This window comes from Peromyscus leucopus, chromosome X (assembly GCF_004664715.2).
Source record: "Peromyscus leucopus breed LL Stock chromosome X, UCI_PerLeu_2.1, whole genome shotgun sequence".
Classification (NCBI taxonomy): domain Eukaryota; kingdom Metazoa; phylum Chordata; class Mammalia; order Rodentia; family Cricetidae; genus Peromyscus; species Peromyscus leucopus.
This window is the reverse complement of record NC_051083.1, coordinates 115,412,007-115,423,697: the sequence shown is the minus strand read 5'-3', so window position 1 is coordinate 115,423,697 and position 11,691 is coordinate 115,412,007.

Below are 11,691 nucleotides of genomic sequence, written 5' to 3'. Positions count from 1 at the left end.
TGATTCTGTACCATTCTATAATGGTAGGTAGATATAATAAAAAAGTCAAGAACTGAAGAATATAAAACAGTGAAATCAGATTCAGTTAATAATATACTAATATGGTTCATTTACCATAATAAATGTGCTATACTAATGCAAAATGTTAATAGTAGATAAAACCTAGAGGGAAGATGTAAGGAATTATTTAATAACTCTGTACTCCATGTTTAATCTAACCAAAGATTCTTTTTGAAAAAAATGCAGAATAAATACAAATATCATTTAATGTCATCCAGAAAACTTCTACAGATGATAAACAAGTTTAGCAATGTTGTAGGACAGAGAATCAACTTCCACAAACCTATAGCTTTTCTATACTTTAACAACAAACACAGGAGATGGAGATCATGGACATACTATCATTCACAAGAGCCTCAAAGAGAATAAAGATCTATCAACAAACCTAATCAAGGAAGTGAAGTACTTCCACAATGCAAACTTTGAACCTCTGAAGAAAAAGAAAAACATTAGAAAATAGAAGGATACCCTATGCTCATGGATTGCCCTTCAACTGAAGAATGGATAAAGAAAATGTTGTACATATACACAATGACAGAATTAATGTTCTGAAAATGACTGTGCTACCAACAACTATTTACAGGTTCGATGCAATCCTAATCAAAATCCCCATCTCATTATTCACAGAAGTAGAAAAAATCCTAAATTTCATATGGTACCACAAAAGACCCTAGATAGTCAAAATAATCCTGGTCAAAAGTAACAATGCTAGAGAGATTACAATTCCAGATCTTAAGATTTATTATAGCACCATACTAAAAAAATCAATATGGTATTGGAACAAAAGGAGACATGTAGCCCAATGGAACAAAATAAAAGACCCAAATATGAGCACATGTAACTTCTGTCACTTAATATTTGACAAAGATGCCAATAACATAAACTGGAGAAAAGAAAACATCTTTAACAAATGGTGCTGAGAAACCTGGATGTCCACATGTAGAAGGATAAAATTAGACCCGTATCTATCACTTTGCACAAAAATTACCTGCAAATGGATCAAAGACCTAAATGTAAAACCTAAGCAATGGAATGACTGGAAGAAAATATAGGTAGTACCCTACATGACATAGGTGTAGGAAAGGACTTTCTGAGCAGGACCCCATCTACCCAAGAATTAAGGCCAAGTACTGACATGTTGCACTTTATGAAACTAAAATGCTTCTGCACAGCTAAAGAAACAAGCAATGAGGTGAAGAGGAAACCCACAGAATGGGAATGAATCTTCCCTAGCTATGTGTCTGACATAGAACTAATATTCAGAATATATAAAAAGCTAAAAAAACAATAAAAAAATGGCCCATTCAAAAAATGGGTCTGAATCCTGAACAGAGATTTTCCAAAATGTGCCATGCTTTGTTGACTTCCATCAGATACCTGTGGCTTTCTGAATGGAGCTGGATTATGGGTGGATGGGGGTGGGGGAAGGGGATGGGAAGAGAGGAGGGAGGGGAAACTGTGGTTGGTATGTAAAATAAATGAAGAAAATTAATTGAAAAAGCACCATTTCAAAAAAATGTTTGCCATACCTAACACTTAGGGGAATACAAATAAAAGTAACTTTGAGATCTTGTCTAATCCTAGTCAGAATGGCATGTATCAACAAAACAACCAACAACAAATCCTGGAGAGGATTTTCAGAAAAGGGAACTCCATTCACTGTTTGTGCGATTGGAAACTGGTGCAGCCACTATGGAAATCAGTGTTAATAAATTTCAAAAAGCTAAAAGTAAAACTATGCTATGACCGATCTTTACCACTCCTTGGAATATGCCCAAAGGACATCCTACTGCATAGATACTCTGCCATGTTCATTGCTGCTCTATTCACAATAGCTAGGAAATGAAAACAACTAAAATGTCCATTAACTTATGAATGTATAATGTAAATGTTGTGCCTACACACACAGTTTGGAGTACCACTCAGCTGTAAAGAAAAGAAATCATGTGCTTTGTAGGCAAATGGATGGAACTAGAAAATATCGTATAAGTGAGGTAACCAAGTCCCAGAAAGACTAGTGTTGTGGGCTCTCTTTCATCTAATGACTCCTAACTCCAAATCTTCAGATATGAGTACCTATCCTGGAGCAATTACAGAAACTAGGAAACTGAAAAGGAACCATTGCTGGGGTAGGGGGATGGGGGAACAATAGCGAGTGGAATATCAAAATATAAGTGATCTGATCAGGAAAATGAGAAAAGGGGACATCTCATTAGATGGAGGAGGGAGATAAATATAGAAAGAGGGTGAAATAGCAGTAATTATATTTGAAAAACTCATAAGGAAACCTACCATTAACTATTTATCCTTAAAAACATATATTGTGCATAATTCTGTATATAAATACATGAATCTACTTTAAGTGAACTTATCATCTGGGCTGACAATGATATTTCCAAAAGGCAAAGGCTATCTTATAAAAACCCCAGTACTAGACATGAGAAGCCCTTTTTTGAGTAGTTTGGTCATGGCTGTCCACGGCACACCACAAACATACAGGCTATTAATATTGCCCTTGGTTGTCCTCCTCCCCAGAGGTGGAAGGTAAGACCCTATACCTGCAAATACTAAGCACTTCATACACAGGGCCCAGGTGCTCTGAGAAGGAACTGAACTGAAAGTATCATCGATGAAGATTAGTTTCCATGGCACTAGAAGGCGCCATGCAAGTTTCTAAAGGAGGAAGCAACCCACTGTCTTACCCAGTTATGACACCTATGAACCACAATAATGACCAGCATGTCACAATAACCCTAAGGATGTAGTAGTGGCACTCATACACTGGTAGTAATCAACAGCTCTTTAATTGGATTTAAGATTTTTCTCAACAAGAGGGAACTCATGCCTGGATCTGGAAACCTAGTCAAGTACTTAGTACCAGTGATACTCCATGGATCTTGGATGAGAATGTACATCCACCACTTTAGTAAACCAGCATAATCCCTAACTATATTTGAATTATTTGTCCTTATAAACACAGATAAATGTAGTTTTCACTCCTTATCAAGGAAACTTCTCTCTACATCAGATCAAGACTATTGCAGAAGAGCACAAGTGATGAAAATGCAGAGTTGTGGAGCTCAGTTCTAGTGAATCTACATCTCCAAAACCCTTCCAAACCTGACGCTCAATGTACACTGAGGAAGAGAGGAAAGAAAGACTGTAAGAGTCAGAAGAACAGGGATCTCACTGTGAGATTATGTCTTCTAGTAAAGACATAAGCTAGACTCATGAAATCTCATCATCATGACCGCCCAAATGTGAGCTGAACAAGGATGACACAAATGGACAAGCCAAGTGGATGGAGAAACCTCATGAGACCTCAGCTATACACAAAGAACTATAGGAATGATAAGAGTGGGAGAAACAGTTTTCCCAAGGAAGAGCACACCAACTGGTTGTCCAGTACCAAATGGTCAGCCCTGAAAATATACATCGAGAAATATTATATTATACACACTGAGTAGGTTATAATTAGGAATTTGTATGTATGTAGATTCATGCATGTGACAGAAATTAGTGAAAAAAGTGGCTATGAATTTGAAAAAGAACAAGAAAAGGTAAATAGGAGGTTTGGAGAGGGAATAGGGAAGGGAGAAATGTATTATACTGTAATCTCAAAAATTAAAAAAAAATATGGTTTTTAAAAATCCAAAACAAAAATTAATAAAAATGTATTACTAAAAAGCCAAGAGAATTTGCAAATTGTATCTATAGATTATATCTGTTGTTATTTTACATATGACTAGTTACCGTGTAAAGTCATGAAAACATACAAAATTAGCTGGAGAAGATTTAGCTTAAAACAAAGAAAAACATACCTTCCTAGTGAATGTTTCATTCACTTGCCTCTTTTTGTGCATGCGTGTCTCTCTCTCTCTCTCTCTCTCTCTCTCTCTCTCTCTCTCTCTCTCTCTCTCTCTCTCTGTGTGTGTGTGTGTGTGTGTAACTGCCATAGAACTAACCACAAGGCTGTGCTATAGAAGTTGTTATTCATAAGCAATTTCATTGTTGGAAGAGTCCTATTAAAAATAATGGTTTATATTTGGAGATAGCTAGTGGGAAGACATTATCACTGGCAAGAGTGAGATGGCAGGGCCAGTAGCTACTGAAAACACTTTGAGTTTTCTACAATACAACTAAATCGTATACATGCAGAAATATATTTATCCTTTTCTTTTTATGATATAGCTTATGAATGCAAATATTCTAAAGTGTTATGTAGTTATTAAACTATTAGAATAGAAAGAATGGTCAAAATACATGTCAATTTATTTCAAATTGCTCTGTATCTGTCAAGAAGTGGTTTTTACTGACTCCTGACTATCTTGGGGGCACTGAGATAGAAATTTTATGGAAGAATTAGTAGCTAGAGTGTCATACTGTGTTCACATATTTTAGTCCATATAATTTGTTTTCATGCATCAAATGCAAAACACCCATCAATAAATGTTCTTCCACTTTCCCTCTGGATAGTCCCGTAAAACAACAGGAATATAAAGTTTGTCATTATTGGTTAGATGTTCCGAGACAATGCCTGGTCATCTTCCAACACTTGAGAATCCAAAATTTACATTTTGTCACAAAGGAGACTAATATACATTATTGATGGACTGTTAACCTACTGGGGGAAGGGTGAGTATATCTGGTGTTAAATTAATAGTCTATACTCTAAGTTCAAAAATGAGACTCTAGTGGTGCAATTATAGTGGTAAGCAAATTGCAAAGAGTTGAGAGCTTTATTAAGGCTAACACTTAGTTTGCAGTTAAGCCTCTTCATTAGCTTCTTTATTTAATTGGAGTTGTAAAAATCCTTTGAACGACATGAAAAAAGCATTACTGTGTAAATTAAGAGGATAAAAGAGAGTGAAATAAAAAAAATAGTCACTATACAGCAAAGCAAATGGCTCTGTGGAGATATTGTACTCAAATTCTGATCCAAAAATCTCAATTTAGATGAGCAAACAAACAATTATATTTAGTCATTCTTAAGGTGAAGATAACACTACAAAAGGTCTTGCCAAGTACCCAAAGTGCCTCCCGTTTTCCTCCACCATAGATAAAAACATTTGTCAGAGGTTTGACCATGCTGTAATAACAGATTCTGCCTGATGCAGGACAAAATGTAAGAGGAACTGAATCTTAAAGATGTAAGGCCTCTATTTAAACATTATGTTAGTTTGGGACTAGACTGTTGGTACAATAATTAAGATCACTAGCTGCTCTTCCAGAGGACCCAGGTTCAATGTCCAGCACCTGCTATGGCAGTTCTCAGTTAACCATAACTCCAGTTACTGGAGTCTGACTCAACCTTCTGATCTCTTTGGGCACTGTATACATATGTGCACAGACACACATGTAGGCAACACACCCATACATGTAATATAAAAAGAAATAAATCTTCTTTAAATATTGTGACAGTTTCAAATCATAATGGGCAGGGAGAGAAGTCTTTGGACTACCCTGCGGCCAAGGAAATCTTTATGGTAACCTTAAGAATTACAAACTACTAGGGCCAGTAAGCTGAGCTGAAGAACAGAAACTGCAAAAGGTACAGCCCAAATGAAGACAATATCAGAGAAGAAACTGTTCACTCTAAAGGCCAACAGAAAGACTGCTAAGATAGAGTGCTTGCTGCTTTTACTGAAATATACATTCCATTGTTGCCATAAGCATTCACTGGAGAATTCAACAGCTGAATTAGAGATAAAGGTATAGATCAGTTTTGGAGGATTGTCTAGAATGCGTGAGTCCTTTGTTTCATCATTAGAGAAGGGGAGAGAGAGTGGGAGAGAGATGGGGAGAGAGAGACTGAAACCATGGAGACTAGCTAATGTGATTACTGGGTGAAAATGTGTAGATCTTCAAGGCCAAGAGGTAACAGAAATGAAAAGCAAACAAACAAATAAATGGGGTTTTGTCACATGCCAAGTAATGAGGGAACCTAAAGCAGAAATAGAATACCTAATGTCCTTAAGAAAAACATTGAGGAATCTAAGGGGTCTAGCAAGAACAGGTGGGCATGAGAAGACAATTTGGATAGTGGAATTCATGGTTGTTGCCTATAAGGAAGATAAGGCTCATAACACACATGGAGGGAGGGAGAAACAGACTTCATCACTTTGAATCTATCAGAAATGTTCCACCAAATTTCTCTTTCTTTTCCTGGATCAGAATGCTTTGTCAGACAGAAAATTATCTGATTATTATTCTCTCCAACACTGATGATATGAGAATGTAGGCACTTAAATCAGTCTGGCAAAAGTTTCAATCCTTAGTTTCTGCAGGCCATGATGTGTCTATGACTAAGTGAAACAATTTCTTCCTAAGCTCTAATTGATTCACATAAAGACTGAACTTGATATCTTGTGATACATATTAAGTGTGAAAAACAAGAGCATTCTTTTACAGCATACAGTAGGCTTTCCATGAATGGTCATTATGGTAAAGAGAGTATTAGTATCATGTTATTAGCACCTTAACACAAAGAAACCACAGAGCACACTAAGTAAGGCAGAATCATGACAAAAGGTTGCAGTTTGTCTTCCTGTAATACATGTAAGTTACAATGTTACAGGTTAAGATGTTCTCTCATCTTTGTACAGAGTCTTATGGAAGATGGTTGTCAGAAATCATCAAGCTAAGTTTTCCTGAGCATACAGGCCACTGCACAGTGACTTTTAAAATACTCTATCTCATGTTACATGGAAGGATTACTGGTGTTGTGAGATATCTAAGCCTCACTTAGCTGTGATGACAAAAGGCAAAAGAACATTGTATACTGTGAAAAAGTACAAAGGAAGACTTAGATAAGTAAATCCAGAAACTAGAAGACATTGAAGGAATACCTGATTGTAGAAGTAATAAAATACAATTAATCCTAGCAGTTAACTGCATTTGTTCTGTGCCATGGGCTGTTAATGCCACTAGCTGCTTTTAACACATATTTTGACAAATGTTTGCTGATAGCTAGAGTGTCTCTATCTGGAAATATAACAGCTAATCTCCTTTCTTTCTATTCATTTGCATTCATTATGCATTAATTGAATATCCATTTTTTGTAAAAAACAAAACAGGAAAAAAATCCACTTAGCTAGGCATTGTAGCCAGTTATAGGATGAACAAGAAAGACACTGTTCCTGCCTTCAAGGACTTGAGCATTACTCAGGGTGTTGAAGGTATAAATGCAAAGTTCACCAGGGCAGAGTAGAGAGCAGGGATGTTCTAATAATGCAGTAGAAGTGCATGCTCAGTGGTGGGAAAGAACAAAGGAGGATTTTATAAGGCCTTGAAAGGAGTGAATGTTTGTATCTGAGATTTCATGAAATGGGCACTTCAGATATAAACAAAAACATAGCAGCAGTGATGTTTAGTAAGAAAAATTACCTGAAAGGGCTGAAAGGTCAATGGGAAGAGTCTGGGACAAAATGTCAGGGGTACTTTTGGCAATATTACATGGGATACTGAAAGTCATACTAAAGGGCTTAAACATTTTTTGTGTAGGCAACAAGAAGTTGATGAATATTTCTGAGCAGAAATCAGGCCTTATAGTGTACCCCTACCTACTCAATAGATTGAGGCAGGAAGAGGACAAGTCCAAGGACCCTTTGTGCAACACAGGAAAACTTAATATGAACCTGTCTCAAAATAGAAAGCAAACAAAAAGTTCAATGGCGTAATATTTGTTTAGCATGCGTGGGTGTTTCTTTCAATCTCCAGTGCTGCAAAGAAACAAAAAGAAAAAAACCAGAGGGGGAAAACAGAACACTAAATACATTATGAAAGCTTAGTATCCTTTGAACAAGAAGATTAGAAGTAGGAAGAGAAGGGGAAGACAAAAATCAAGAGATGTTAAAGATGTGTAATTGCCTGATGTGTCTCATGGTGGGCTTAGCAAGAGCATGAGGTATGATGATGACAAAAAATGACTGACGATTGCAGCCTGGCTGACAAGAGAAACTATAATGTCACAAACAGGAAAAGAACACAAAAAGAACAAAAGGGTTGGGAAGTATTCACGATGTTTTTTTTTTTTTTTAATCAGCTCTGGAGAGGAGCATATTTTTTAAATTCCAAAGGTTCATTTAAACTGCCCAGGACTTTGCCAAAATGAAGATTGACCCAGTAAGTGAAGAGCTGGGCTTGAGGTCTTACATTGATAATAAGCTCTGAGGAAGACAGTGGCGTTTCCCACTCCAATCACACTCTGAAGAAGAAGGATGCTGAAGATGGTAAAATCAGTCCTTGTAAAAAGATTTTAATAGGATGATATATGCTTGTCTAGTAGATATATGAAGAAACAACCTTGAGAAAAACAGTAAACTACAAATGTATGTACAAGGAAGCACAGTATAATGTCAGATACCTTTTAAATTAGCAGTTTTTAAAAAAATACTTTTAACCTTTCCCTACTAATAATCAATACACAGGTATGAATACTCACTTTTCAGATTCACCCACAGGGGCCTAAAATTTGTAACTTAGTTATTATTCTCTCTTTGCAGTTGAGAACTGATAAACACCTAAGAGGCCTGGTGCAGGTCAATATCTATGTTTGCTAATTGAGATGGAGAACTGAGGAATTAGTACTCCTTTAGAAATATTTTTAGAGAAGGGCAATGCATAATTGATTCCAAGTTGCTCTTTGCTGACATTCTCCATTCAGATTAATAATGAATTTAATCAAATGGAAAACAACAGGTTCTTGTAATTCTCAGAAAAAAACTACAAACTGCATCTGTACAGTACCTTGTTACTCATCTATGTGTAAATTTCTCTGTCAGCTCTACCACTTAGTACAATGTAATATAACTCAAATTGTTTACTTACTTGGTATCTTCTCTAAAGACCTGGATTATGTGTAAAGATACAGATGGGTCATATTTAACAGACAGGAAATGTACAATGAAATGACAGGAACATTTACCAATACACAACTTCTCAGGGAAATTATGGATTTTCATTTAACCAAAAAGTTGGCTTCTCTTCTATCCAAATGAAAGGACATCAAAACAGCCAGAATGCCTGCTGTGGAAATGCGTCTTTGAAATCTCTATTTTGTGCTCTTTCACGAGAATATCAAATCCTCCCTACGCAGACACCTGCGAGGCTGGGAGTTAACTGCCAAGGAACTGCGTGACAAAAAAGCTGAATGAAAAGGGCAGGAAGAGGCTCCATGTGGATAAGCAGGCAAAGGCAGTGTGAGCCCCATCTCAGGCGCACATTGAGAACTTGAAGGAGGAAATTCAGAGCCTTACAGGTGACATTTTCCCTGGCCCTTCATTTGCAGAAAGTCCCCTGCAAAGTCACAGCAGAGGCAGTGGCAGGAATGATGGGCCTGTCTCCAAAGGCCTCTCTGACAGCCTTCAGATTTGAAGTATTCAGAGTGAACTTAAAAATATCAAGCTACTCACCAGCCCTTTCAGTTGCTCCCCAAGGGGGCCACCTTTCAAAGGAATAATTGGGGACCGGCTGAGAAAACAGCAGGCACTCAACAACTGCTATGAATGAGTGAGTGAAATGAATGAATGTGTGAGGGAGTGAATGAAGAGCCCCAAACTCCAGAGCCTAAATCTGTAAATGACCAGGAAAGTGCCTTTCCTGCGGGAACTATTTCATCTCAATATGCCAATACTAATCTCTGGGCTCAGGTAGTTCATATGATGTATTTCCTCATCAAGTTGATTCACACTTACAAAAGTAGCTTTTTTTCAGACAAGCCCCATTACAAGAAGAAAAAAAAAATGGATTACTTTTTCCTGTCCTCTTTCTGAGCTTTTGAATCTCTGGTTAAAGTGAGAAGCTTGAACTTCCTGTCTCTAGTCCAATTTGGCAACACTCCAAGGCACATTCAGCTACATTAGAATTGGTCTCAGCACACTAAAAAGCCTATAACCATAGGAAAACTTAAGAGAGACCCAAGAGAGGAATAATGAATCCTCTTGGTCACTACCTAAACCCATGTCACTTAATTTTATACAGTTTCTTTCCTTTTTCTTTCTGTATACTGCAAATTTAAGCTATACATGATTTTACACATATACACATAGGGAAAAGATCATTATACTCAAACACATTTTCAAATCTATCAGTTTCCATATGGACCTCCCTTTGTGTACTTGTGGTAAGGGTGCTGAAAATCTACCTTTACCATAGTTTCATTCTGTAATACTTGTGCTCTTTTCAACCTTGGTCAGAGAAGAGTCTTTCTTTTTAATAGATCATAATATAAATACATCATTTCTCCCTTCCCTTTCCTCCATCCAAACACTCCCATATACCTCTCCCTACTCTCCATCAAGTTCAGGGTCTCTTTTTTCACTAATTGTTATTGTCTGCTTATTTGCATATGTGTATGTATGCACATATATTCCTAAATATAACCCTCTGATTCCATATAATTCTACTTGTAAGTATTTACATCTTTTTCATGAAAATGATTCACATTAACTACAGAAAACAGTAAATTACAGGTAACCCCTGAAAAAAAAAACCATAGGATAAAAATTCCATCAAAAGAAATCAAGATAAGTTAAATCTAAGCATTTGAAGACAATACTCAAAGTATAGGCTATTTTGATGCAAATATTTTTTATTTTGCTTTTTATTTGCTGCACTGGTTTAGGGCTTTTTTGTAGCTGGAGTTTTTCTGGTCCTGCCTGGCCCATCCATGGTCAGGACAAATCTCTCTCACTCGCCAGTCCCCCAGTTGCTCAGACCCAACCAAGTAAACACACAGAGACTTATATTGCTTGCAAACTGTATGGCTGAAGCAGGCTTCTTGTTATATAGTTCTTCTATCTTAAATTAACCCATTTCTATTAATCTATAAGTTGTCACGTGGCTAATGGCTTACCAGTATCTTAACATCTTCTCATGGCAGCTGGCAGCATCTCTCTGCCTCAGCCTTCCATTTCCCACAATTCTCCTCTCTCCTAGTCCTGCCTATACTTCCTGCCTGGCTACTGACCAATCAGTGTTTTATTTAATCAATCAATCATCCACAGCACCTTTTGTTTGTTTGGTTTTGTGTTATTATTATGTTTTTGTTTTTATACAGTTTCTCACTGTGTGTCCTTGGCTGGTCAGAAGCTCACTTATGTAGAGCAGGCTGGCCTTAAACTCACAGAGATCATCTTCTTTGCCCCCCAAGTGCTAGGATTAAAGGCTTGTATCACCAAGACTGGTTCAAAATAATAATTTTAAAATATGATTTCCAAAAAGAACTATAAAAACTGCTTACATGTTTAATTATAAATGTGGACATCTGAGCGCAGAATGTAACCAAAGAGAAAGTTGAGGACATTTTTTTTTATGTCCTTAAAAAGGAGTGTGGCTGACTGGAGAAAAAAATGTTAATGCAGTAATACCTACTGATGTTCTGCTATACCCATAAACTGGGGCCTAACATGGTAGTCATCAGAGTATATTCATCCAGCAACTGGTGGAAGCAGATGCAGAGACCCACAGCCAAACATTAGGCCAAGCTTGGGAAATCTTGCTAAATAGAGGAAGGATTGTAGGAGCTAGAGGGATCAGGGAAACCACAAGAAAATTGTCTACTGAATCAACTAACCTGGGCTCATAGGGGCTCACAGAGATGAACTGAAAACCAGAGAGCCTGCACTCAAC